The sequence below is a fragment of the Loxodonta africana genome, chromosome 22 (genome assembly GCF_030014295.1).
Source record: "Loxodonta africana isolate mLoxAfr1 chromosome 22, mLoxAfr1.hap2, whole genome shotgun sequence".
NCBI lineage: Eukaryota > Metazoa > Chordata > Mammalia > Proboscidea > Elephantidae > Loxodonta > Loxodonta africana.
In genome coordinates, this window is record NC_087363.1 from 4,287,592 (window position 1) to 4,313,309 (window position 25,718).

General features: G+C 39.3%; 1 protein-coding gene across 1 annotated transcript in view; it reads right to left on the minus strand.

The window, feature by feature from the left end:
* Window positions 1–1,454: 1,454 nt before the first annotated feature.
* Window positions 1,455–25,718, minus strand: part of LOC104847212 (uncharacterized) — a 57,144-nt gene continuing 32,880 nt past the window's right edge. Inside the window, exon 5 of the mRNA XM_064275176.1 lies at window positions 1,455–1,687. The gene's annotated coding sequence lies outside the window, so the exon portion shown is untranslated. The remainder of the gene's footprint in view (window positions 1,688–25,718) is intronic.

Sequence of the window (25,718 nt, forward strand, 5' to 3'; positions counted from 1 at the left end):
TATATTTCTCTGAGCCATGAGTCAAGAACTGACTTGATGGCAACTGGTTACTGGTTACCTTCCTCTTATTATATTTACTCCTTGAGCCTTTAGAGAATAACCTTTATCTCTTTTGGCATGTAAAACATTCAAAGGCAGCCATTTCGTTTCCTAAATACTCAATATAACAATACCCAAGTTTTCAACCAATCTGCTTATGACCTGATTTTGAGGCCTTCATCATCCTGTTTACTCCCTCTGAATACACTCTTGTCTCTCTCCCTTCTGAAAGGTAACCATGAATTCAACACTATGCTGTGTGGGGAGGGGGTAGGGGGAGGAGGCAGCAGCTAAGTGTTCACTAAAATACATTTTCTCCTTCTTCCACAGTAGTTGGGTGCATGGCTACTCAGCTAGAGATTACATTTCTCAGCCTCCCTTGCAGCTAGATATTGTCATGGAGCATAATGAGCAGAAACATATATCCACTAGAGAATACCTGTTGCCATCAAGTTGATTCCAACTCATAGCGACCCTATAGGACAAAGCAGAACTGCCCATAGGGTTTCCAAGAAGCAGCTGGTGGATTCAAACTGCCAACCTTTTGGTTAGCAGCCAATCTCTTAATAACTATGGTTTAGCAGTCTCATTTTCTAGTCATCTCAGGAGTTTAGATATATTTCCAAACTCATTTTAGATTATCTAGGAGATTTTCTATAATCTCTTCACCAGTTTGGGTCTTAGTCTCTCAGTATTCCGATGCCAAAGTCATAGGAGAAAGTCCAGTTGGGCCAGCTCAGCCAACAGAGTCATAGGTCAGGTGTCTACTCTGGTTCAATCATCTGTGGCCAAGACGACAGTCTTGAGAGAAAAATATGACAGCCTAAATTCACGTCTTTGAGTGATGATGAGAGGCAATTTCAGATAAAAGCATGGGGCTCAGCATGAACCCCTAATCACATAGAGTTTCTGGAATTGCAAAGTCAAGGACCAGATCTTAGGTTACGCATCCATACCTAAGCACTGACAACTGAGGAGACCCAGTGTGCAAAACTGCCCTGCTCACTTGTGCTATATTGTTATAGTGGTGGCCTCCAGTGAACAAAACCTCCTGGTGTTTGCACCCTTGTGTAGCCCCCTCCCACACTGACTCTGGACTTGATCATGTGACTTGCTTTGGCCAATGAGACATTAGCAAAATGATGCCAGCAGAGGCTTCATTAGTGCTTGCATATTGGGGCTTGTCCTCTTGAAATACTCCTTCTTGGAAGCTAAATGCCATGGTATGAAGAAACGGGCTAGATTACAGAATGGCGAGAGGTACTAGAGGATGAGAGGCCATCTTGGATGTCCTAGTCCCAGTCAGGCTTCTAGCTAAATGTGGCCCATGAGTGACCTCAGCTACACCATGTGGAACAAAACCACTCAGTTGATACTAGTCAGTCCACAAAATCATGAAAAATAATAAATTGCTGTTGTTTTAAGTCACAAAGTTTTGTGGTATTTTATAAAATAAATTCTTTAGATAACTGAACTTTTCTACATAAGTGAAACACCTCCGCTATCTAAAATCTCCTTGACTACAAAACCCATCTGGAAATCCAGGTGTCTGGCCCAGGACTCTTGAAGAAAATGTTCTGACAGTGAATACGGAGCCAAAGGACCCTCGAAATGGGATCCTGAGATGTCTTCCTTTCCTCCTGTGTTCCTGAAAAATAAAAAAGAAATCCTTAAACAACAAGGCATAAGAATGTTCCGTAACTAGCCAGATAAGACCAAGTTCTCAAACAGTGCCCCACACTTCCCTGTTACATAATTTCTTTCCTCCTCAATAAATACATCAACATTAAGGAAAGGCTGTGACTCTTTCTAGTTCTCCTGAAACACCAAGAAAGAAAACTCTCATTAAATGTCTCCTGTTCTCTTGATCAGTTTCCTGTGAGGTGGCCCAATGTATGGTGGGTTGTACGGCCTTAAAACTAAAGAAAAAAAAAGAAAAAAAATTCTGGTTTATTCCAGAGAGATTACCCAGAGAGGTAAAATTCACCATCTCCTGAGGTCATTAAAAACAGTGGGTACGATGACTCAGGAGTCCCTGGGTGGTGCAAACGATTAAGTGCTTGACTGCTAGCTGAAAGATTGGCAGTTCGAATGCACTTAGAGGTACCTTGAAGGATAGGCCTGGTGATCTGCTTCAGAAAGGTCACAGTCTTAAAAACCCTGTGGAGAACAGTTTTACTCTGCACATACTGGGTCATCATGAGTCGCAGTTTCACATGACATCCCAGTTAATTGGCCTAATAACATGTTTAGTGCTTCTTTTCTACCTCCTGGTTCCTTGCATAGTGTCTGGGTTCTTAAATGCTTGCAAGTGGTCATCCAAGGCACAATAATTGGTCTCTATTTGCCTGGAGCAACAGAGGAAGAAGGAGAATAAGGAACAGGAGAAGATATGGAATGTGTTGCTAATTGCCTCCATGAATAACTGGTGGGGCAGTGTTTAAGAGCTCAGCTGCTAACCAAAAAGGCTGGCAGTTGAAATCTACCAAGCACTGCTTGGAAACCGTATGAGGCAGTTCTACTCTGTCCTACAGGGTTGCTATCAGTCAGAACAGACTTGAGAGCATCAGGTTTTTTGTTTTTTTCTTTTTTGGTTGCCATGAAACCATAAGAACTGGATGGTGCCCAGCTACTATGACCCAACATTTTGAGCAAAGGGTCTATAGAAGAATCCTGATCAAAACAGGGTAAATGCAGAAAAGATTTTAAAATTCTCATGGAATCCAGACTTTCCGGAGCAATGGAGGCTGAATGAATCCCTGAAACTAATGCTCTGAGATAATCTTTAAACCTTAAACCAAAAGAAATCTCCTGAAGTCTTCCTAAAACTAAATAGTCTAGCTTAACTAGTAAAAAATGTCTGTTTTGAGCATTGTGCTCTTTGAAGGACTATATGGGATCAAAGTAACAACAGCAACTCAAAAGATTAGACAGGAACTTTAGGGGGCAGTGAGTTTATGTTAATGTGGGAGAAAACTCAGAAACGAAAAGGAGAGTGAGAATAGTTACACAACTTGAAGAATGTAATCAATGTCACTGAATTGTGGTGAACTGGTGTATGTTTTGCTGTATATATTCTCAACAATATAAAATTTTAAAAATGATATTGTGGTCCCAGGAAACATGGATGGGACATACTGACCATATCAGGCATGGTAGATCAGTGTTGTTATAGTTATTCTACTTTTGTAAAAACAAATACACCCTATGCAATAATAGGGAAAAAAAAAAGAATGTAGCCAATGTCATTAAGTAATATGTGTGAAACCTGTTGAATTGGAATCACCAAAAATATATTATTTAAAAAATAAACCTCTTTTGTTTTTAACACCAAAATTTGAGGTTATTACTACAGCCAAATCTAGCCCATCCTAGCTAACAGCCTCTCCCTCCCATGATCTGTGCTTTTGATGAGTACACCTTACATCTCATCCAATGGACTGAAAACAACAGGCTCCATGTGCAAAAAGAAGGCTCGGCTGTTTTGTTTATTTCTTAATGAATTCAGGCTATTTCCTAATGATTAGTGCTTCACCTCTCCTGGAAACAATTTATCCTTTAAGTAATTTATTCTAGACTCTCATCTGAGGGCCATATTAAGCTCTATAGTCTTCCTTCTTCCCCTTTCCGAAAAATACACTTCTCTGTCTCTAGTTTTCAGGCATCTCTCTCTTTAATTCCACAAGTCCTAAAAACATAAAAAGGTATTTAGAGACTTCATTTTCAGGTTCTTACAACCCTGGGACACAATTCATTCATGTCAAAAACAAAAAGTTTCTTTTAATCACCCTTTCTGGATTTCATTTCCTTCATTCCGTTACCTCTCACTATTTTGCTTTAACCCAAAGGCTGACCGTTTATGAACATGGCCACCCAGAGGAATCCTTTTCTTCAGATGTCTCTTTCATGTCTTTCTACACTGGGCTAGTCTCACTGTCCCCTGCTATTCATCACTGCTTAACAATCATTTAACAAACATTTACCAAGTGCCTACTATGTTTTAAGAAAATGCTTGGTGTGGGATATGATCTCTGCTCTCAAGTACGTTACTTTAAAAAATGTCAAGTAGACACTAGAGAAGTGGGTAAGAGCCACAACACAAGGGGTCTGGGATGTCCTACGTAAGTAGCATAAGAAAGTGCCTAAGAGCGTAAACTTTAAAAACAGACAGTCCTGGGTTTAAATCTAGGTCTCAATTTCCTCATCTGTGCAACCAGGAAAATGGCAAAGGACTGTTCAAAGAATAAAATCAGACAACACAAGGGTAAAAATGGCATGGTGGGGCATCTGACCTCCTCTAACTTCACATACGAGAAGGAGAATCAAAATCAACAGCCCACGCTGGTTCTTACACAGGCAGGAGTCAGACATGCCTCCACTTTTCAACCTTTTTACCAATTATGACACCAACTGTCCCTCCCACAGCACTCTCTACTCCTCTGCTGGGTTTAATAATTTGTTGCAATGACCACAAAGAACTCACAGACAATACTCATAATTATGGAGTTTATTTGGGAAGTAACAGGTTACAATTCAGGTTCGGGAATGCTCAGGATAGAGTTCTTTGACCAGGACAGCATCTTCTCAGTGTTTTTGCAGGCACATCTTTCTCTGGCCCCTTGGCCTTTGCCCTGCTCAGGTGTTACAAAGCTCTTTTAGCTCTGCCGATAAGTACCCAGAGGCACCCCACTCTGCCAACTCTCTCACTCTGTGGCTTGGGAAGCCCACCTCGCCGTCTCCTGCCAGTCTCCTGGTTCTGCTGCCTCTGCTGCCACCATTTCTCTGCGGCTGTTTCTCACCATCTCTGGTGTCACAGCTGTCTGTCTGTCTCCTGAATCTAGGAGGATCTCAGCACAAGGATCCCGGGTCCAAAGGATGCACTCCACTCTTGAGTTTTCTTTCTTGGTGGTGTTAAAATCCTCTCTCTTCCCACCTCTGAGATTGCTCATTTTAAGCCCAGTCAGATGGAAAAACTGACCAATCCCCCCATTAGGGCTGCATACACCTATCTGCATGGTTCTAACCCCACAAGGTGCCATGCACCTTATTTATATTATAAGCAAACTTGCCAATCCCTTTGGTGGGCCACCAGCACCTCATTTGCATAGTCTCACCCAGTCATTTGGTGGGAGTTACAAAGACCATGGCTACAAGGGCCATATTAATTCACTGTACCGCAATAAGTAATGCACTTAGCTATATTTAACGCCACTATTATCATGAAGGTGATGGCCAATAATTGAAAATTTTAACCAGGGGTGTGACTATTCAGATTTGTATCTCAGAAATGTTAAGAATTGAATACACTAACAAGAAAGATCAAAGAGTCAGCCTAAATTCCAGAAGGGCAATTAAGAGGCTGATGCAGTAGTCAATGGTTCAAATAAGAACCTGAACCATAGCAGAAGGGATGAAAGAAGCGGAACGATTTCTAGGATATTAAGACAGAATCAACAGAACTTAGTAATCAAGTGACTATGGGAGGGTGATGGAAGGAGGAGTTAAGAATGACTTTTGAATTTATGACTTCTGGAACTGAACAGATGATAGCACCATTCACCAATGAGGGAAACAGAGTAACAGAATTTTCGGGGAAAGGAAGACGATAAATTTAATTTCGAACACACGAAATTTGAAGATGCTATGAAACACTACAAGGGGGCAGTGGCGGTACAGGGGTAGAATTCTTGCCCTCCATGCAGGAGACACAGGTTTCATTCCAGGCCAATGCACCTCATGTGCAGCTACCGCCTGTCTGTCAGCGGAGGCTTGTGTGTTGCTATGATGCCGAATACGTTTCAGTGGAGCTTCTGGACGAAGAATGACTAGGAAGAAAAGCCTGCCGATCTGCAACTCATCATGGGGATGGGACGGCACAAGACCAGGCAGCATTTCATTCTGTTGTGGATGAGGTCTCCATAAGTCAGGGTGGAATGCTAGCAACTTGACTCAATGGCCACTAACAACCATGACTAATGACCGTTGAGCATCTTTTCATATGCTTATTGCCCATTTGGATAGTTCTTTGATGAAATGTCTAGTCAAGTCCTTTGCCCATTTTTTAACTCAGTCCTTCGTCTTTTCGTTGTTGAGTTGTTGCTATTGTTCTTGCTGTTAGCTGTTGTTGAGTCCGCCTCTGATTCATGGAGACCCCATGCACAACGGAATGAAATACTGCCTAGTCCTACGCCACTCATATGATCGGTTGCAGAATGTACCACTGTGATCCACAGGGTTTTCATTAGCTGATTTTTCAGAAGATTGCCACCGGCCTTTCTTCTTAGTTCATCTTAGTCTGGAAGCTCCACGGAGACCTATTCGGCAACATATTCAGCAATTCTCCACTGACAGACAGGGGTCTCCTACATCGAGGTCGAGAATTTTACCACTGAATCACCACAGATAAAACCAAAACCTGTTGCCATGAAGTTGATTCGGACCGATAGCGATTCTATAGGACAAAGTAGAACTGCCCCATAGGGTTTCCAAAGAGCAACTGGTGGATTTGAACGGCCGGACTTTTGGTTAGCAGCCTTAGCTCTTAACCACTGTGCCTTAGTATATATTCTGGATATTACATGCTTCCCAAATATTTTCTCCCATTCTGTAGGTTGTTTCTTCACTTCCTTGATAAATTTCTCTGATACACAGAAGTTTTTAATTTTGATGAAGTCCAACTTACCTATTTTATCTTTTATTGTTCATGCTTTTGGCGTCATATGTAAGAATCCACTGTCAAAAACTAGGTCCTGAAACATTACCCCTATTCTAAGAGTTTCATGGTTTTAGTTTTTACACTTAGTCATTGATCCATTTTGATTTAATCTTTATATATGGTATGAGATATGAGTCAAACTTCATTCTTGTGCATAGAGAGATCCAACAGTCCCAGCATCATTTGTTGAAGAGACTATTTTTTCCCCCACTGAAGGGACTTGGCACCCTAGTTCAACATCAGTTGCCCACAGACACATGCGCTTATTTCTGGACTCCCAATTCTAGCCTGTTTGTCTATATCTCTATCTGTATACTGGTACCAGACTGTTTGGATTACTATAGCTTTATAGTACATTTTGAAATAGAAGTGTGAGTCCTCCTACTTTGTTGTTCTTTTTCAAGATTGCTTTGGCTATTGGGGGCTCCTTGCAATTCCATATGAATTTGAGGATTTGCTTCTCTACTTCTACAATAAGGACTATTGGCATTTTGATAGGAATCATGTTGAATCTCTACGTCACTTTGGGTAGTATTTCTATCTTAACAGTATTAAGTCTTAAAATCCAAGAAGTGTCTTTCCCTTTATTCAGATCTTCTTTAATTTCTTTCAATGACATTTTTCTATAGTTTTCAGTGTACAGTTTTTTCACCTTCCTGGTTAAATTAACTCCTTGGTATTGTATTATTTAAGATGTCATTGAAAATGGAATTGTTTTCTAAATTTCCTTTTCAGATTGTTCATTGCTTTTAGGTAGCGGCTGAGTCCTTAATCATTGCACCATCAGGGCTCCTTAAATCAAGGTAATCCTGATTAATAACCAACAAAGATTTTTTTTTTTTTTTGTATGTAAACCTTTTCATGAGCATTTAGAGTTGAGGTCTCATAGGATATTTGTCCGTTTGTGATTGACCTATTTTACTCAGCGTAATGCCCTTCAGATCCATCCATGTTATCAGATACTTCGCAGATTCATCATTGTTCTTTATCATTGGGTACTACTGCATTGTGTGTATGTATCATTGTTTATCCATTTACCTGTTGATGGGCATCTAGGTCGTTTCCATCTTTTTGCTATTGTGAACAATGCTGCAGTGAACATGGTCGTGCATGACTATTCATGTGATGACTTATTTGTCTAGGATATATTCCTAGGAGTGGGATTCCTGGATCATATGGTATTTCTATTTCTAGCGTTCTAAGGAAGCACCATATTGTTTTCCAAAATGGTTGTATCATTTTGCATTCCCACCAGCAGTGCACAAGAGCCCTGATCTCCCTGCAGCCTCTCCAACATTAGTTATTTCCCGTTTCACTAATTTGTGCTGATAATGCCGGGGTGAGATGTTATCTCATTCTGGTTTTGATTTGCATATCTCTAATTGCTAGAGATCATGAGCATTGCCTCATGCGTCTGTTGGCCCCCTGAATATCGTCTTTGGTGAAGTGACTCCTCATTTCCTTTGCCCGTTTTTTAATTGGTTTATTTGTCTTTTTGTTGTAGAGGTGTTGGATTTTTTTGTAGATTTTCGAGATTAGACCTTTGTCTGATTTGTAATAGCCAAAAATCATTTCCCAGTCTGTAGGTTCTCTTTTTACTCTTTTGGTGAAGTCTTTTGATGAACATAAGTGTTTAATTTTTAGAAGATCCCAGTTATCTAGCTTATCCTCTGGAGCTTGTGTGTTGTTGGTTGTGGTTTGTATCCTGTTAATGACATGTATTAGGGCCTCTGTGAACTTCATGGTTTTTGGTTTTATAGTTAGGTCTCTGAACCATTTTGAATTAGTTTTTGTATACTTTGTGAGGTGTGGGTACTGTTTGTTGTTTTTTTTTTTTTTTTTTGTAAGTGGACACCATGTTTTGCGAGCACCGTTTTTTAAAAAGTCTCTCTTTTTCCCATTTGATGGACTTTGGACCCTTGTCGATCATCAGGTGACCGTAGGTGGATGGATTTACATCTGGGTTCTCAATTCCGTTCCGTTGGTCAATGTATCTGTCATTGTACCAGAATCAGGCTGTTTTGAGGACTGTAGTTGTGTAGTAGGTCATGAGGTCAGGTAGTGTGAGTCCTCCTACTTTATTCTTCTTTTTTAATAGTGATTTACTTACCTGGGGCTTCTTCCCTTTCCATATAAAGTTCATGATAAGTTTTTCCATCTCTTTAAAGAATGTTGTTGGTATTTGGATTGGTACTGCGATATATATGTAAATCGCTTTGGGAAGAATTGTGATTTTCACCATGTTGAGTCTACCTATCCATGAGCATGGTATGTTTTTCCATTTATGCAGATTTCTTGTTTTCTGGCAGTAATGTTTTATAGTTTTCTTTGTATAGGTCTTTTACATCCTTGGTTAGATTTTTTCCCAAATATTTTATTTTTTTTTAGGGGCTATTACAAATGGTATTGTTTTCCTGATTTCCTTTCCATTGTTCTCTTTATTGATGTGTAGAAATCCAACTGATTTTTGTATGTTTATCTTGTATCCTGCTGCTCTGCTGAATCTTTGTATGAGTTCCAGTAGTTTTCTCATGGAGTTTTTTGGGTTTTCTATGTTTTTTTTTTTTTTTTTTTTTTTAGCATCCACAAATAGATAGAGTTTAATTTCTTCATTACCAATTTGGATGCCCTTTATTTTTGTTTCTATTTTATTGCTCTAGCTAGGATTTCCAATAGAATTTTAAATAGGAGTGGTCATACAGGGCATCCTTGTCTTGTCCTGTTCTGAAGGGGAATGTTTTCAGCATCTCCCCATTAAGAATGATGTTGGCCATTGGTTTTGCATATAAGCCCTTTATTATGTTGAAAAATTTTCCTTCTATAGCTATTTTATTGAGAGTTTTTATCAGGAATGTGTGTTGGACTTTGTTGAATGCCTTTTTTGCATTGATTGAGATGATCATGTGATTCTTTTTGTTTATATGGTGGATTACACTGATTGACTTTCTACTGTTGGACCATCCTTGCACACCTGGTATGAATCCTAAGTGGTTGTGGTGTCTTATTTTTTTTGATGTGATGCTGATTTCTATGGGCTAGAATTTTGGAGAAAATTTTAGTTTCTATATTCCTGAGAGATATTGGTCCGTAATTTTTTTTTTTTTTTTTGGTGTCTGCATGGTTTTGGTATCAGGGTTATAAGGGCTTCGTAGAGTGAATTTAAAAGTATCACTTCATTTACTGTGTTCTGAAATAGTTTTGAGTAGTACTGGTGTGAGCTCTTTGAATGTTTGGTAGAATTCTCCAGGAAAGACATCTGGGCCAGGGCATTTATTTGTTTTTTTTTTTTTTTTAATTACCTTTTTAATCTCTTCTCAAAATCATTTTGTGTTAGTTTGGGTAGGTAGTGTGTTTCTAGAAATTTGTCCATTTTCTCTAGGTTTTCAAATTTGTTGGAGTATAGTTTTTCATAATACTCTGTCATGATCCTTTCTATTTCAGTTGGGTCTGTTGTAATATCCCCTATTTCATTCTTATTTGGATTATTTCCCTCCTCTCCTGTTTTTCTTTTGTCAATTTGGCCAGTGGTTTGTCGATTTTGTTCATCCTTTCAAAGAACTAACTTTTGGCTTTCTTAATTCTTTCTATTCTACTCCTATTTCATTTATATATGCTCTGAGCTTTATTATTTCCTTTCTTCTGGTGCGTCTGGGCCTTTTTGTGTATGAGTGTGTTTTCTATTTGTTGAAGTTGTACAGCTAATTTTTGATTTGGCTCTTCTTTTTTGATGTGTGCATCTATTGCTGTAAATTGACCTCTGAGGACTGCCTTGGGTGTGTCCCAAAGGTTTTGATATGATGTATTTTCATTCTTATTTGATTCTAGGAATTTTTTGATTCCATCTCTGATTTCTTCTATTGCCTAGTGGTTTTGAAGTATGGTGTTATTCACTTTCCATGTAATTGATTTTTTTTTCCTTAGTCTTCCTGTTGTTAATTTTACTTTGATGGCATTGTGGTCAGAGAAGACAATTTGTTTTAGATTTTGTTGAGGGTTGCTCTGTGGCCTAAGATGTGGTCTATTCTGGAGAATGTTCCATGTGCACTGGAAAAGAAAGTGTACTTTGCAGCTGTTGGGTGGAGTGTTCTATATATGTCTGTGAGGTCAAATTGGCTGATTGTGCTCTTTAGCTCTTCTGTATCTCTGTTGAGTTTGTTTCTAGATGTTTTGTCCATTACTGAGAGTGGTCTGATGTTTTGCCCGTTACTGAGAGTGGTCTGTTGAAGTCTCCCGCTATTATTGTGGAACTGTCAATTTCTCTTTTCATTGCTCTTAGTGTTTGCTTTATGTCTTTTGGAGCCCTGACATTGGGTGCATAAATGTTTATTGTAGTTAAGCCTTCATGATGAATTGTATCTTGAATCATTATATAGTGTTGGTTGGCTAGAATTTTGTTGAGAGTTTTTGCATCTATATTCATAAAGGCTATTGGTATATAATTTTCTTTTTTAGTAATGTCTTTGCATGGCTTTGGTATCAGAATATTGCTGGCTTTGTAGCATGAATTACGGAGTATTTCTTCCTTTTCTATGTCCTGGAATAGTTTGAGTAGAATTGTTGTCAACTCTTCTCTGAATGTTTGGTAGAATTTTCCAGTGAAGCTGACGTGGCTGGGACTTTTTGTTGGTAGTTTGTTTGTTTGTTTTATGACATCTACAATTTCTTCTTTTGCTATTGGCTTGTTCAAATTTTCTACCTCTATTTTTCCAGTTTTATTGATCCTCTCAAAGAACCAACTTTTAGTCTTGTTGATTCTTTCTACTTTTTGTTTTGTTTTCTATTTCATTCTTTTCTGCTGTGATCTTTATTATTTTCATTCTTCTTGTGAGTGGGAACTCCTTTTGCTGCTCCTTTTCTATTTGTTTGAGTTGTAGGGTTAAACTTGATTTTGGCCCTTTCTCTTTTATTGCTGTAAATTTTCCTCTGACCACTGCTTTTGCCGTATCTTAAAAGCTTTTGTCTGTTGTGTTTTCATTCTCATTTTGGCTACTGTAATTTAAAGGAAGGTTTAAAGAGTAAACTAGTTTCTAATTAAGCAATAAATACACATACTATTTTGTGACATTGGTTGCCACCCTCACAACATGTCAACACTCTCCCCTTCTCCGTCTTGGGTTCCCCATTACCAGCTTCCCTGCCCCATTCTGCCTTCTCGTCCTTGCCCCTGGACTGGTGTGCCCATTTAGTCTCATTTTCTTTTATGGGCCTGTCTGATCTTCGGCTAAAGGGTGTACCTCAGGAATAAATTCAGTACTAAGTTAAAAGGGTGTCTGGGGACCACAGTCTCATGGTTTTGCCAGTCTCTGTCAGATCAGTAAGCCTGGTCTTTTTTTGGAGTTAGAATTCTGGTCTACATTTTTCTCCATATCTGTCCAAAACCCTCTATTCTGATTCCTGTTAGAGCAGTTGTTGGTGGTAGCTGGGCACCATCTAGTTGGGCTGGACTCAGTTTAGTGGAGACTGTGGTAGTTGTGTTCCATTAGTCCTTTGGACTTATCTTTCCCTTGTGTCTTTGTTTTTCTTAATTCTCCCTTGGTCCAGATGGGGTGGGGCAAGTGAGATATCTTAGATGGATGCCCACAAGCTTGGAAGACCCCGGATGCTAAACATCAAGTAGAATGTAGAATATTTCTTTATAAATTATGTTGTGCTCATTGAGCTAGATGTCCCCTGAGACCATAGTCCCCAGCCCTCAGCCCTGTAATTTGGTCCCTCAGGGAGTTTGGCTGTGTCTATGAAGCTTTCATGACTTTGCCCTAATCAAGTAGAGGTGACACTCCCAGTATTGTGTACTCTCTTACCATTCACTAAGGTTACCACTTATCTATTGTCTAATTAGTGTTTTTCCATACCGACTCCTCCCCTGCCTAGTAACCATCAGAGATTGTTCGTTTTTGTAAACCTTTTCGTGAGTTTTTATACTAGTGGTCTCACAGAATATTTGTCCCTTTGTGACTGGCTTATTTCACTCAGCATAATACCTTCCAGATTCATGTATGTTGTGAGATGTTTTGCTGATTCATCATTGTTCTTTATCGTTGGGTAGTATTCCACTGTGTGTATGTACCATAGTTTGTTTATCCATTCATCTCTTGATGGGCACTTAGGTTGTTTCCATCTTTTAGATATTAGGAATAATGCTGCAATGAACATGAACGTATGGATGTGCATCTATCTATTTGTATGATGGCTCTTTTTTCTCTAGGATATATTCCTAAGAGTGAGATGCCTGGATTGTATGGCATGTCTATTTCCAGGTTTTTTTTTTTACATAATTTTTATTGTGCTTTAAGTGAAAGTTTACAAGTCAAGTCAGTCTGTCATATATAAGATTATACACACCTTACTCCATACTTCCACTTACTCTCCCCCAATGAGTCAGCCTGCTCCCTCCTTCCAGTCTCTAATTTCATGACAATTTTGCCAGCTTGTAACCCTCTCCACCCTCCCATCTCCTCTCCAGACAGGAGACGCCAACACAGTCTGAAGTGTCCACCTGAAACAAGTAGCTCACTCTTCATCAGAATCTCTCTCCAACCCATTGTCCAGTCCCTTCCATGTCCGATGAGTTATCCTCGGAAATGATTCCTGTCCTGGGCCAAAAGAAGGTTTCGGGAGGATGACCGCCGGGATTCTTCTAGTCTCACTCAGACAGTTAAGTCTGGTCTTTTTATAAGAATTTGGGGTCTGCATCCCACTGTTCTTCTGCTCCCTCAGGGGTTCTCTGTTGTGCTCCCTGTCAGGGCAGTCATCAGTTGTGGCTGGACACCATCTAGTTCTTCTGCTCTCAGGATGATGTAAGTCTCTGGTTCATGTGGCCCTTTCTGTCTCTTGGGCTCATACTTATCGTGTGACCTTGGTGTTCTTCATTCTCTTTCGATCCTGGTGGGTTGAGACCGATTGATGCATCTTAGATGGCCGCTTGTTAGCATTTAAGACCACAGACGCTACACTTCAAAATGGAAGGCAGAATGTTTTCATAATAGAATTATTTTGCCAACTGACTTAGAAGTCCCCTTAGAGCATGGTTCCCAACCCCCCGCCCTTGCTCCGCTGACCTCTGAAGCATTCATTTTATCCTGGAAACTTCTTTGCTTTTGGTCCAGTCCAATTGGGCTGACCTTCCATGTATTGAGTGTTGTCCTTCCCTTCACCTAAAGCAGTTCTTATCTACCAATTAATCAGTAAAAAACCCTCTCCCTCTCTCCCCCCCATTGTACACACAAAAGTACATGTTCTTCTCAGTTTATACTATTTCTCAAGATCTGATAATGGTGGTCTTATACAATATTTGTCCTTTTGCCTCTGACTGATTTTGCTCAGCATAATGCCTTCCAGGTTCCTCCATGCTATGAAATGTTTCACAGATTCATCACTGTTCTTTATTGAAGCGTAGTATTCCATTGTGTGAATATACCAGAATTTATTTACCCATTCATCCGTTGATGGAAACCTTGGTTGCTTCCAGCTTTTTGCTATTGTAAACAGAGCTGCAATAAGCATGGGTGTGCATATATCTGTTTGTGTGAAGGCTCTTGTTTCTCTAGGGTATATTCCAAGGAGTGGGATTTCTGGGTTGTATGGTAGTTCTAACTGTTTAAGATATCGCCAGATAGATTTCCAAAGTGGTTGTACCATTTTACATTCCCACCAGCAGTGTATAAGAGTTCCAATCTCTCCACAGCCTCTCCAACATTTATTATTTTGTGTTTTTTGGATTAATGCCAGCCTTGTTGGAGTGAGATGGAATCTCATCATGGTTTTAATTTGCATTTCTCTAATGGCTAATGATCGAGAACTTTTTCTCATGTGTCTGTTAGCTGCCTGAATATCTTCTTTAGTGAAGTGTGTGTTCATTTCCTTTGCCCACTTCTTGATTGGGTTGTTTGTCTTTTTGTGGTTGAGTTTTGACAGAATCATGTAGATTTTAGAGATCAGGCGCTGGTCGGAGATGTCATAGCTGAAAATTCTTTCCCAGTCTGTAGGTGGTCTTTTTACTCTTTTGGTGAAGTCTTTAGATGAGCATAGGTGTTTGATTTTTAGGAGCTCCCAGTTATCTGGTTTCTCTTCGTCATTTTTAGTAATGTTTTGTATTCTGTTTATGCCTTGTATTAGGGCTCCTAAGGTTGTCCCTATTTTTTCTTCCATGATCTTTATCGTTTTAGTCTTTATGTGTAGGTCTTTGATCCACTTGGAGTTAGTTTTTGTGCTTGGTGTGAGGTATGGGTCTTGTTTCATTTTTTTGCAAATGGATATCCAGTTATGCCAGCACCATTTGTTAAAAAGACTATCTTTTCTCCAATTAACTGACACTGGGCCTTTGTCAAATATCAGGTGCTCATATGTGGTTGGATTTATATTTGGGTTCTCAATTCTGTTCCACTGACTATGTGCCTGTTGTACCAATACCAGGCTGTTTTTACTACTGTGGCTGTATAATAGGTTCTGAAATCAGGTAGCGTGAGGCCTCCCACTTTGTTCTTTTTCAGTAATGCTTTGCTTATCCGAGGCTTCTTTCCCTTCCATATGAAGTTGGTGATTTGTTTCTCTATCATCTTCAAAAATGACATTGGAATTTGGATCGGAAGTACATTGTATGTATAGATGGCTTCTGGTAGAATAGACATTTTAACCCAGTCTTTTTTCAGCAGGGTATTGTTCAGTTTGCAAGTATTTGATTTGTTTTCCCTGATTTTTCTGTTTTGATTTCCACTTTTATGGCCTTATGGTCTGAGAAGTTGCTTTCTAATATTTCGATGTTTTGGATTCTGCAAAGGTTTGTTTTATGACCTAGTATGTGGTCTGTTCTGGAGAATGTTCCATGTGTGCTAGAAAAAAAAGTATACTTTGCAGCAGCTGGGTGAAGTGTTCTGTGTAAGTCAATGAGGTCAAGTTGGTTGACTGCAGCAATTAGGTCTTCTGTGTCTCTACTGAGCTTCTTACTGGATGTCCTGTCCTTCTCCGAAAGTGATGTGTTGAAGTCTCCTACTATAATTGTGGACGTGTCTATCTCATTTTTCCAGTTCTGTTAAAGTTTGTTTTATGTATCTTGCAGCCCGGTCATTGGGTGCATAAATGGTTAATATGGTTACATCTTGCTGGTCTATTGTCCCTTCAATCATTACGTACTGTCCTTCTTTATCCTTTGTGGTGGATTTATCTTTAAAGTCTATTTTGTCAGAAATTAATATTGCTACTCCTGCTCTTTTTTGATTGTTGTTTGCTTGATATATTTTTTTCCATCCTTTGAGTTTTAGTTTGTTCGTGTCTCTAAGTCTAAGGTGTGTCTCTTGTAGGCAGCATATAGACAGATCATGTTTCTTTATCCAGTCTGAGACTCTCTGTCTCTTTATTGGTACATTTAGTCCATTTACATTCAGCGTAATTATAGATAAGTATTTAGTGCTGTCATTTTGATGCGTTTTTGTGTGTGTTGTTAACAATTTCATTCTTCCACTTACTTTTTTGTGCTGAGATGTTTTTCTTTGTAAATTGTGTGTTCCTCATTTTCATAGTAGTTTGAATTTATGTTTGCTGAGTTGTTACGTTTTTCTTGGTTTTTATTTTGAGTTATGGAGTTGTTATATCTCTTTGTGGTTACCTTAATATTTACCCCTATTTTTCTAAGTAAAAACCCAACTTCTATTGTCCTCTATCGCCTTGTTTCCCTCTCCATATGGCAGTTCTATGCCTCCTTTATTTAGTCCCTCTTTTTGATTATTGTGATCTTTTATATATTGACTTCAATGATTCCCTGTTTTGAGCGTTTTTTTCTTTTTAAAATTAATCTTAATTTGTTTTTGGGATTTCCCTATTTGAGTTGATATCAGGATGCTCTGGTCTGTGACCTTGTGTTGTGCTGGTACCTGATATTATTGATTTTCTGACCAAACAATTTCCTTTAGTATTTCTTGTAGCTTTGGTTTGGGTTTTGCAAATTCTCTAAGCTTGTGTTTATTTGTAAATGTTTTAATTTCGTCTTCATATTTGAGAGAGAGTTTTGCTGGATATATGATCCTCGGCTGGCAGTTTTTCTCCTTTAGTGCGCTATATATGTCATCCCATTGCCTTCTTGACTGCATGGTTTCTGCTGAGTAGTCTGAACTTGATTCTCCTTTGTAGGAGACCTTTCTTTTCTCCCTGGCTGCTTTTAAAATTTTCTCTTTATCTTTGGTTTTGGCAAGTTTGATGATAATATGTCTTGGTGAGTTTCTTTTTGGATTAATCTTAAATGGGGTTTGATGAGCATCTTGGATAGATATCCTTTCGTCTTTCATGATGTCAGGGAAGTTTTCTGCCAACAGATCTATTTTCTCTGTGTTTTCTGTTATCCCTCCCTGTTCTGGGACTCCAATCACATGCAAGTTATTGTTCTTGACAGAGTCCCACATGATTCTTAGGGTTTCTTCATTTTTTTTAATTCTTTTATCTGATTTTTTTCCAGCTATATTGGTATCAATTCCCTGGTCCTCCAGAGTTCCCACCCTGCATTCCAATTGCTCGAGTCTGCTCCTCTGACTTCCTATTGCATTGTCTAATTCTGTAATTTTATTGTTAATATTTTGGATTTCTGAATGCTGTCTATGGATTCTTGCAGCTTATTAATTTTTTCCTATGTTCTTGAATCATCTTTTTGAGTTCTTCCACTGCTTTATCAGTGTGTTCTTTGGCTTTTTGTGTAGATTGCCTTATTTCATTTATGAGGTCATCCCTGATGTTTTGAAGCATTCTGTAAAAATTAGTTTTTTATATTTTGCATGTGGCAATTCCAGGATTGTATCTTCATTTGGGAAAGATTTTGATTCTTTAGTTTGGGTAGCTGTAGAAGCAATCATGGTCTGCTTCTTTATGTGGTTCGGTATCGACTGCTGTCACCGAGCTATCTATAAGATATTGTAATGATTTATTGTGTATTTGCTCACTGAGTCTTATCTTGTTTTGTTTTCTTTCAATATACGTAGATGGGTTACTAAATTGCGCTGTCTCGATTATTGTACCCCTTGAATCACTTATGTCCTATTTCCAGCTGGTTTGGGCTACCAGATATATAAGCCTAAGAGTCCATTCGCTATTTTTGAGCACAATCTGATTTTAGGTCATCAAGTGTGTGGTGCAGACTGTCACCTATCCACCTAGAGGAGTAGTGGTGATAATTGTGTGCACCAGATTCCAGTAGCAGCAGAGGGTCACACTCCGGGGGGGGCAGGATGCTTGACAGGCTTCCTCCAAGTGCCAGTGAGGTAGGTGTGTCTCTTTTCCTAAAGCACTTTGGTGGGTGGGCTCTGCAGCTGTACCTTAGGCCCTCAATGCAAGTACCTCTGCAGATTGGTAGGGGTCAACATTCTTGGACCCCTAAGGCAGGAGGCTAGGTGTTCTGGGCGGGGAGCTTCAACCCTCAGTTCCCAGTTGTGGGTCAGTGAGGGCTCTGTTGAATATGCAGAGATGTCAGACCTGGGAAATTTGTCCTTCCAGTAATCAGCGAAAACAATTATAGTCAGATCCCTATCAGAATTGCCTTTGCATTATAATAGCCACCTTGTTGCCTGCAGGGATGAGAGCCCAAGACAGTGGATCTCATATGCTTGGCTGGAGCTGGTTCTATATTTTTAGTCCAATTAGGGAAGGATTTTTAGTCCCTGGGTTTTTTGTAGCTGCTTCTCTCAGGCCAGGAGAATGGGTTAGGAAAAGACAAAAAAAGAAAGAAAGAAAAACAGCAGAGCACTTCACTCTCCAGTTCAGGAAATTTCAATGTTAATGAAGCCACCTGGGAAGGGGAGGGGAGGGATCAGATAAATAGGAGGAGAGAGTAGTAGCCCAGAATATAAACAAAGTTACTTATCTTGCTTGGGATAACTGCTTTATCTGAGATTCCCAACGGGCGTGTTGACTGTGTATTCTGGCTGGGTCGAGACTGTCCCCAAGTGTCAGGCCCGCGTCCTGTGCTTGTGCTCTCAGGAGCCTTGTCTCAGTTCCTCCACTCCCAGTACAAAGCCCAGCGCCAAGGTTCTCCAGCTGGGACGCCACACTCCAGGCTCCAAAATCAGGCCCTGCCTCCTGGTGACTTCTCCTCCTGTAAGCCGTGTGGCTGCGCTGCCTGCGTGTACTGGCTGGGCTTCCCCCGAGGTCACTTCTGGGGGCTAGGGCTGCGTCCCATGTTTGCGCCGTCTCAGGATGCTGTGCTCAGCTCCCCTGCACCTAGTCTAAAGCCCGGCACCAAGGTTTTCTGACTGGGACGCTGGCTCCAGGCTCCGAAATCAGTCGTTGCTTCCCCGTGGTTGTTCGTTCTCAGTCTCTGTCACTCAGGTCAACTCTTTAGATCTGTGTTTGATGGTCAGGGTTCGTAGACTGGCATGTATGTGATCGATTCACTTGTTTTTCTGAGACTTTGTTGCAAGAGGGATCCAAGGTAGCTTCTACCTAGTCAGCCATCTTTGCCCCCAGAGGTAGAAGTCAATCCTGATTAATTTTATACAGATAAAGAAGAAAATCTGTGAAGTTTCTTCTGTAAATTACCTTCAGAAAGGTTCTCATCAATGTTCCCCACAATTAACTTTCATAGTACCTACCAACAATTTACTCAAACACAGAGTTAGTTCACAGAAACAAATAAACTGTTATTTCTATTTCTTTATGGTTGGGTAAATCTGTAGTGTTATCAGTAATTAAAATACTCCTATTGTACCCTCTCTTATACTTTGCAATCTCTTTCATTTAAGGTGTTTACTAAATCTAATCTTGTTTGTCTAATTAAGATTCCCATTTAGATGATGCTTCGGGTCGCTGTGAGTCAGAATCCACTTGATGCCAAAAGTTTAAGACAATGCTTGTTCCACAATTACTTGCAGTTCACAGTTCAGTATTTTTTATTCATCATTTTCTGAAATTCTTTTCTTTTTCTCCCGAATATAATTATCCACTCATTTGATCTGCAGGTAACACTTTCTTTAGCTATATGAAGTCAAAATGGAACCATCAAATTAAATTCTGTCATATATTTTATACATTAAAAGTATATTCAAGTCTTAAATGAAAGGCCCAATTCAATCGCCTAATCTATGGCAGACTAGCCTAACAACGAACAGACGTTCAACAATATCTGAGGGACAACTCTTAAGAGACTATCTGGTTTAAAAATTGTTGTTAAGAGGACCCTTCCACATGTATAGATTACTGAGGTCCTCAGAGAAGTTTGCTCATGTGGGTTGTATCCACTAATGTTTACTGTATTCCAAATTAAAACTAAAAAATTTTAAAAACTATTTTAAAATTCATTTCATAATAAAATATCATTTACCTATTAACAGAAATAAATTTTCTATGAAAATAATTATCTTCAAAAGAATTTTGTGAAAAGAGTAGCACAGTTTCACATTTTTATAAAACTCTTTAGTGTCTGAATTAAAAGAAAAAAGTTGGTCTCTCATAGCCATTTCTTCATTTAATGTGTTGAAATAAACTGTCTTCATTCAAGAACATGCAGAAAATCTCTACTCACACAAAACAGCCTTTTAAGATAATTGTGGACATTCTTCTTTGACAGGACATCAAAACTTGACCAACAGAAAACATACTATACAGCTACAGCAATCAAAAAAGTCTGATACTAGTGTAACAGCAGACACACAAATCAATGGGATGGAACTGAGAGTCCAGAAATAAATTCACACATCTGTGATCAACTGATTTTTGATAAGGGTGCTAACTAAGTTCCATTCGATATGGAAAGAAAAGTCTCCTCTATAAATGGTGTTAGGAAAATTTTATTTCCATATGCAGAAAAGTAAAACAGGATCCATGCCTCACACCATATACAAAAACAAATACAAAATGGAGTAAGAACCTAAATGTGAAAACTAAAGCCATTAACATTGTTAGAAGAAAATGCAGAGGCAATGCTGTCAGGCCTAGTTTTGAACAATGGATTATCTATACAATAACAAAAGCACAAACAGCAAAAGGTAAAATAGATAAATGGGACCTCATAAAAATTAAAGATTTCTGTTCATCAAAACACTTTACCAAAATGTGAAAAGGCAAGCTACCGACTGGGAGAATATTTTCGCAAGCCATATATTTGAGAAGAATCTAAAACCCAAAATACATATAAAGTCTCAACAACCTAACAATAAAAAGACAAATAACCCCATCAAAACATGGGCAAAGGACTTGAATAGACATTTTACCAAAAAAGACATTCAAATGGCCAACAAACACATGAAAAGATACTCAACATCATTAGTTATCAAGAGATGCAAATCAAACCCACAGTAAGGGTGCATTTCACTTCCACCAGGCTGGTGGCACAATGGTTAAGAGCTCAGCTGCTAACCAAAATGTCAGTGGTTCGAATCCACCAATTGCTCCTTGGAAACCCTATGAGATAGTTCTCATTTTGTCCTATAGGGCTGCAATGAGCTGGAATCGACTCGATGGCAAAGAGTTTTTGTTTGTTTTGGTTGGCTTAAAAAAAAAAAAAAAAAACCCAGAAAGTAACAAATATGGGCAGGGCGAGGATGTGGGGAAATTGGAGCCATTATTCATTGCTGGTGGAATGCAAAATGGTACGACCACTGTGGAAAACAGTGTAGCAGTTCCTCAAAACACTAAAAACACTATCAGATAACCCAGCAATTCCACTCCCAGGCATATACCACCAAGACCTGAAAACAGAGACTCAAAGAGAGACTTGTACACCAATGTTTATTGCAGCACTATTTAGAACAGTCAAAACAACCTAAATGCCCATCAACAGACGAATGTATAAACAAAAATGTGGAGCATACATACAATGAAATACCATTCAGTCAGTAAGAGAAATGAAGTCTGGATACATGCTTTAATATGGATGGAGCTTAAAGACATTACGCTGAGTGAAACAAGTCGATCATAAAAAGATAAATATTGTATGACCTCGCTCATAGAAAAAGATAAGAAAAGGCAAATGTATAGAGACCAAAGTTTCTCAGTGGCTACTGGGGTAGGAAGCAGGGGAAAAAAAGAGGGTTTCTGCTTATAAGGAACTGAGGTTTGGGTTACGGTGATAGAAAAATTATATTCGTTCAAGTCAAGGTTACACAGCCAATTAATGAAACTGCTGTCCATTAAGGTGCACACTTGTAAAAAGCTGAACTGGCAAAAGTTGTGCAACAGATATGTTTACAAAAACAACAAAACAACAACAAAAAGAGAACAGCTGCTAAGGCTGCTTCTGTACAGCCAAATACCTCCTGGGATTTGGTTCCTTGGTTCAGAAGTTTAGGGTCATGGTTTCATGGGACATCCAAGTTAACTGCCCTAATACTGTGTTTAGTGCTTTTGTTCTACCTCCTTGTTTGCTGTGTAGTGCCTGGCGTCTTCAAAGCTTGTAATCTGCCAGCCAAGGCACAACAACTGGTAACTATTTGCCAGGAGAAAGAGAAGAAGGAGAGTCAGGCACAGGAGGTGGAAATGGAATGTGTGGATAATTGCGTCCATGAACAACTCTCTCATATGCCAGGTGACAAGAAGAACTGGATGGTGCCTGACTACCATTACTGAACATTTTGATCAAGGAGTCTACAGAGGAATTCTGATCAAAAGGGGGAAAAATGCAGAACGCAACTTAAAATTCTAAGAGACTCCAGATTTTGTGGAGCCATGGGGGATGGACAAACTTCTGAAATTACTACCCTAAGATAACCTTTAAAACTAAAACCAAAAATATCCCCTGAAATCTTCTTAAAACCAAACAATACTTTAGCTCAACTAGTAAAGAATGCCTTGAGCATTATATTCTTTGAAGACTTATTTATGTGGGATCAAACTGACAACACGATTCAAAAGATTCTGTAGGAGTCTTAGGGTTTATGCTTATGGGGGAGGATTACCTCAGAAAAGGAGGGTGAGAATAGTTGCACAATTCAAAGAATGCAATCAGTGTCGCTACATTGTACACGCAGAAAGTGTTGAATTGGTATATATTTTGCTGCATATACTCTCAGCAACAAAAAAAAATTATTTTAAAAAGGCAAGGAAAAAAAGAAAACTATTTCCCAGACAAAAACATCCAAAAGAATGAAATGCCTAGGAATTAATTTACCCAGGGAGGACAAAGACTTTTAACTGAACACCATAAGACATTGCTGAAAGAAATTAAACACCTAAATAAATGAAAACACATTCCACGTTCTTAATATTGTTAAAATGTCAATACTACTCAAACCAATCGACAGATTCCATGCAATCCTTACACAAATTCCAACAGTTTCTTGGCAGAAATGGAAAAGTCAAACCTCAAATTCACATGAAACTGCAAGGGGCTCTGAATAGCCAAAGCAACCCTGAAAAATAAAAACAATGTAAGAGGACTCAAACTTCTCTATTTCAAAAACTAGTATAAAGCTACAGTAATCAAACAGTTTGGTACTGGTATAATGACAAAGATATAAAAAAATTAAATAGAATTGGGAGCCCAGAAATAAATTAATTTTCCACAGTCAACTGATTTTTTTACAAGGTGCCAATTGCATTCAATTGGGGAATAGTCTTCAATAAACGGTGTTGAGAAAGACAATGCAAAAGAATGACATTGGACCCATACCTCACACCATGTATGAAAATTAACTCAAAACAGATCAATGATCTAAATGTCAGAACTAAAAGCTTAAAATGCTAAGAATAAAACACGCTTTGGGATCCAGTTTCCGACAATGGATTCTAAGATACAACACCAAAAGCAGTAGTAACAAAAGAAAAAACAGATAAATCCAGTTCTCCAAATTTAAAAACTTCCAAAAGATTTTATCAAGGAAGTTAAGAAACAACCTACAGAATCCAAGAAAATATTTAGGAACCATATAACTGATAAGGGTTTAGTATCCAGAATATTAAGAAAACCAAAAACAAAACAAAAAACCCTACAACAACAACAAACAAACCACCAAATTTAAAAACGGGCAAAGGATTTGAACAGACATTTCTCTAAAGAACATACAAACAGTCAATAAGCACATAAAATGGTGCTCAACACAAGGGAGAATAAAGGAAACCAAAGACACAAGGGAAAGATTAGCTCAAAGAACTAATGGAACACAGCTACCACAGCCTCCACCAGACTGAGTCCAGCACAACTAGATGGTGCCCCGCTACCATCACCAACTGCTCTGACAAGGGTCACAACAGAGGGTTTCAAACAGAGTTGGAGAAAAATGTAAAACAAAATTCTAACTCAGAAAAAAAGACCAGACTAATTGGCCTGACAGAGACGGGAGAAGCCCCGAGAGTATGGCCCCCAGACACACTTTTAGGTCAGTAATGAAGTCATCATTCCTGAGGTTCACCCATCAGCCAAAGATTAAACAGGCCCATAAAACAAAAGGAGACTTAACAGGGCACACCACCCCAGGGGCCAGGACAAGAAGGCAGCAGGGGACAGGAAAGCTCGTAATGCGGAACCCAAGATTGAGAAGTGGAGAGTGCTGACATGTCGTGGGGTTGGCAACCAATGTCACAGAACAGTATGTGTATTAATTGTTAAATGAGAAACTAGTTCGCTCTGTAAATCTTCATCTAAAGTACAATAAACAAAAAAATATTTTAACTTAAGGGAAAAAAAGATGCTTGACACGTCATTAATCATTGGGGAAACGCAAATCAAAACCACAACACCACTTCACTCTCACTAGGATAACTATTACCAGAAAAATGGAAGATAAGAAGTGTTGGCAAGGATACGGAAAAATTGGAACCCTAATCAATTGTGGAAAAGTTTGGTGGTTCCTCATAAAGTTAAACATAGAATTACCATATGACTCCGCCATTGCACTATTAGGTATATATCTACCCAAAAGACTTGAAAGCAGGGTGTGATCATTATGGTTGTGTTTCAAATTGATTGGGGTGTGACTCTCAGTGGTTTGGCAGTCGTAAAATGATGTAATCACTTCCATGATGAGATCTGATATACTGTAATCACCTCAACAACGGGATCTGCTGTGAGCAGCCAATCAGTTGAAAGAGTTTCCTCGGGGGTGTCGTCTGCAACCAATATAGGAAGACTTTCTGGCAAGGCTCATGGACTTCTGCTCGTTCTGGATTCGGCAGCTGGCTCCTGTTTGTCTGACCTCCAGTTATTGGGACTGGAACTAGAAGCTTACCTGCCATCTTGCCTGCCCATTTTGGGTTCCCCGCCCTGCAGCTATGTGATTCACGAGAAGCCTCCAGCCTGATCCATGGACTTAGGACATTCCAGCCTCTACAACCACATTAGCCATTTCCTTCACATTAATCACTCTCTATATGTACTTATCCGCTTTACTGGATTTACTTCTCTAGAAAACCCAGCCTAAGACACAGGGTCTCAGTTTCCTGCTTAGCGATGTTCACTGGAGCATTATTATTGTTGTTGTTAGATGACGTCAAGTTGGTTCCAACTAATGGTGACCCTATGCAAAACAGAACTAAAAATTGTGTGGTCCTGTGCCATTCTAACAATTGTTGCTATGTTTGAGCCCATTGTTGCAGCCACTGTGTCAATCCACCTTGTTGAGGGTCCTCCTCTCTTTCACTGACCCTCTATCCACCTTACCAAGCGTGATGTCCTCCTCCAGGGACTGGTCCTTCCTGACAACATATCCAAAGTATGAGAGACGAAGTCTTGCCATCCTTGCTTCCAAGGAGAACTCTGGTTGTACTTCTTCCATGACAGATTTGTTTGTTCCTCTGGCAGTCCACGGTATACTCAATATTCTTCACCAACACCATTAATTCGAAGGCACTGATTCTTCTTCAGTCTTCCTTATTCATCGCTCAGCTTTCGCATGCAGATGCAACTTGAAACACCATGGCTTGGGTCAGGCCCACCTTAGTCTTCAAGGTGACATCTTTGCTTTTTAACACTTTAAAAAGGTCTTTTGCAGCAGATTTACATAATGTGTCCTTTGATTTCCTGACTGCTGCTTCCATGGGTGTTGATTATGGATCCAGT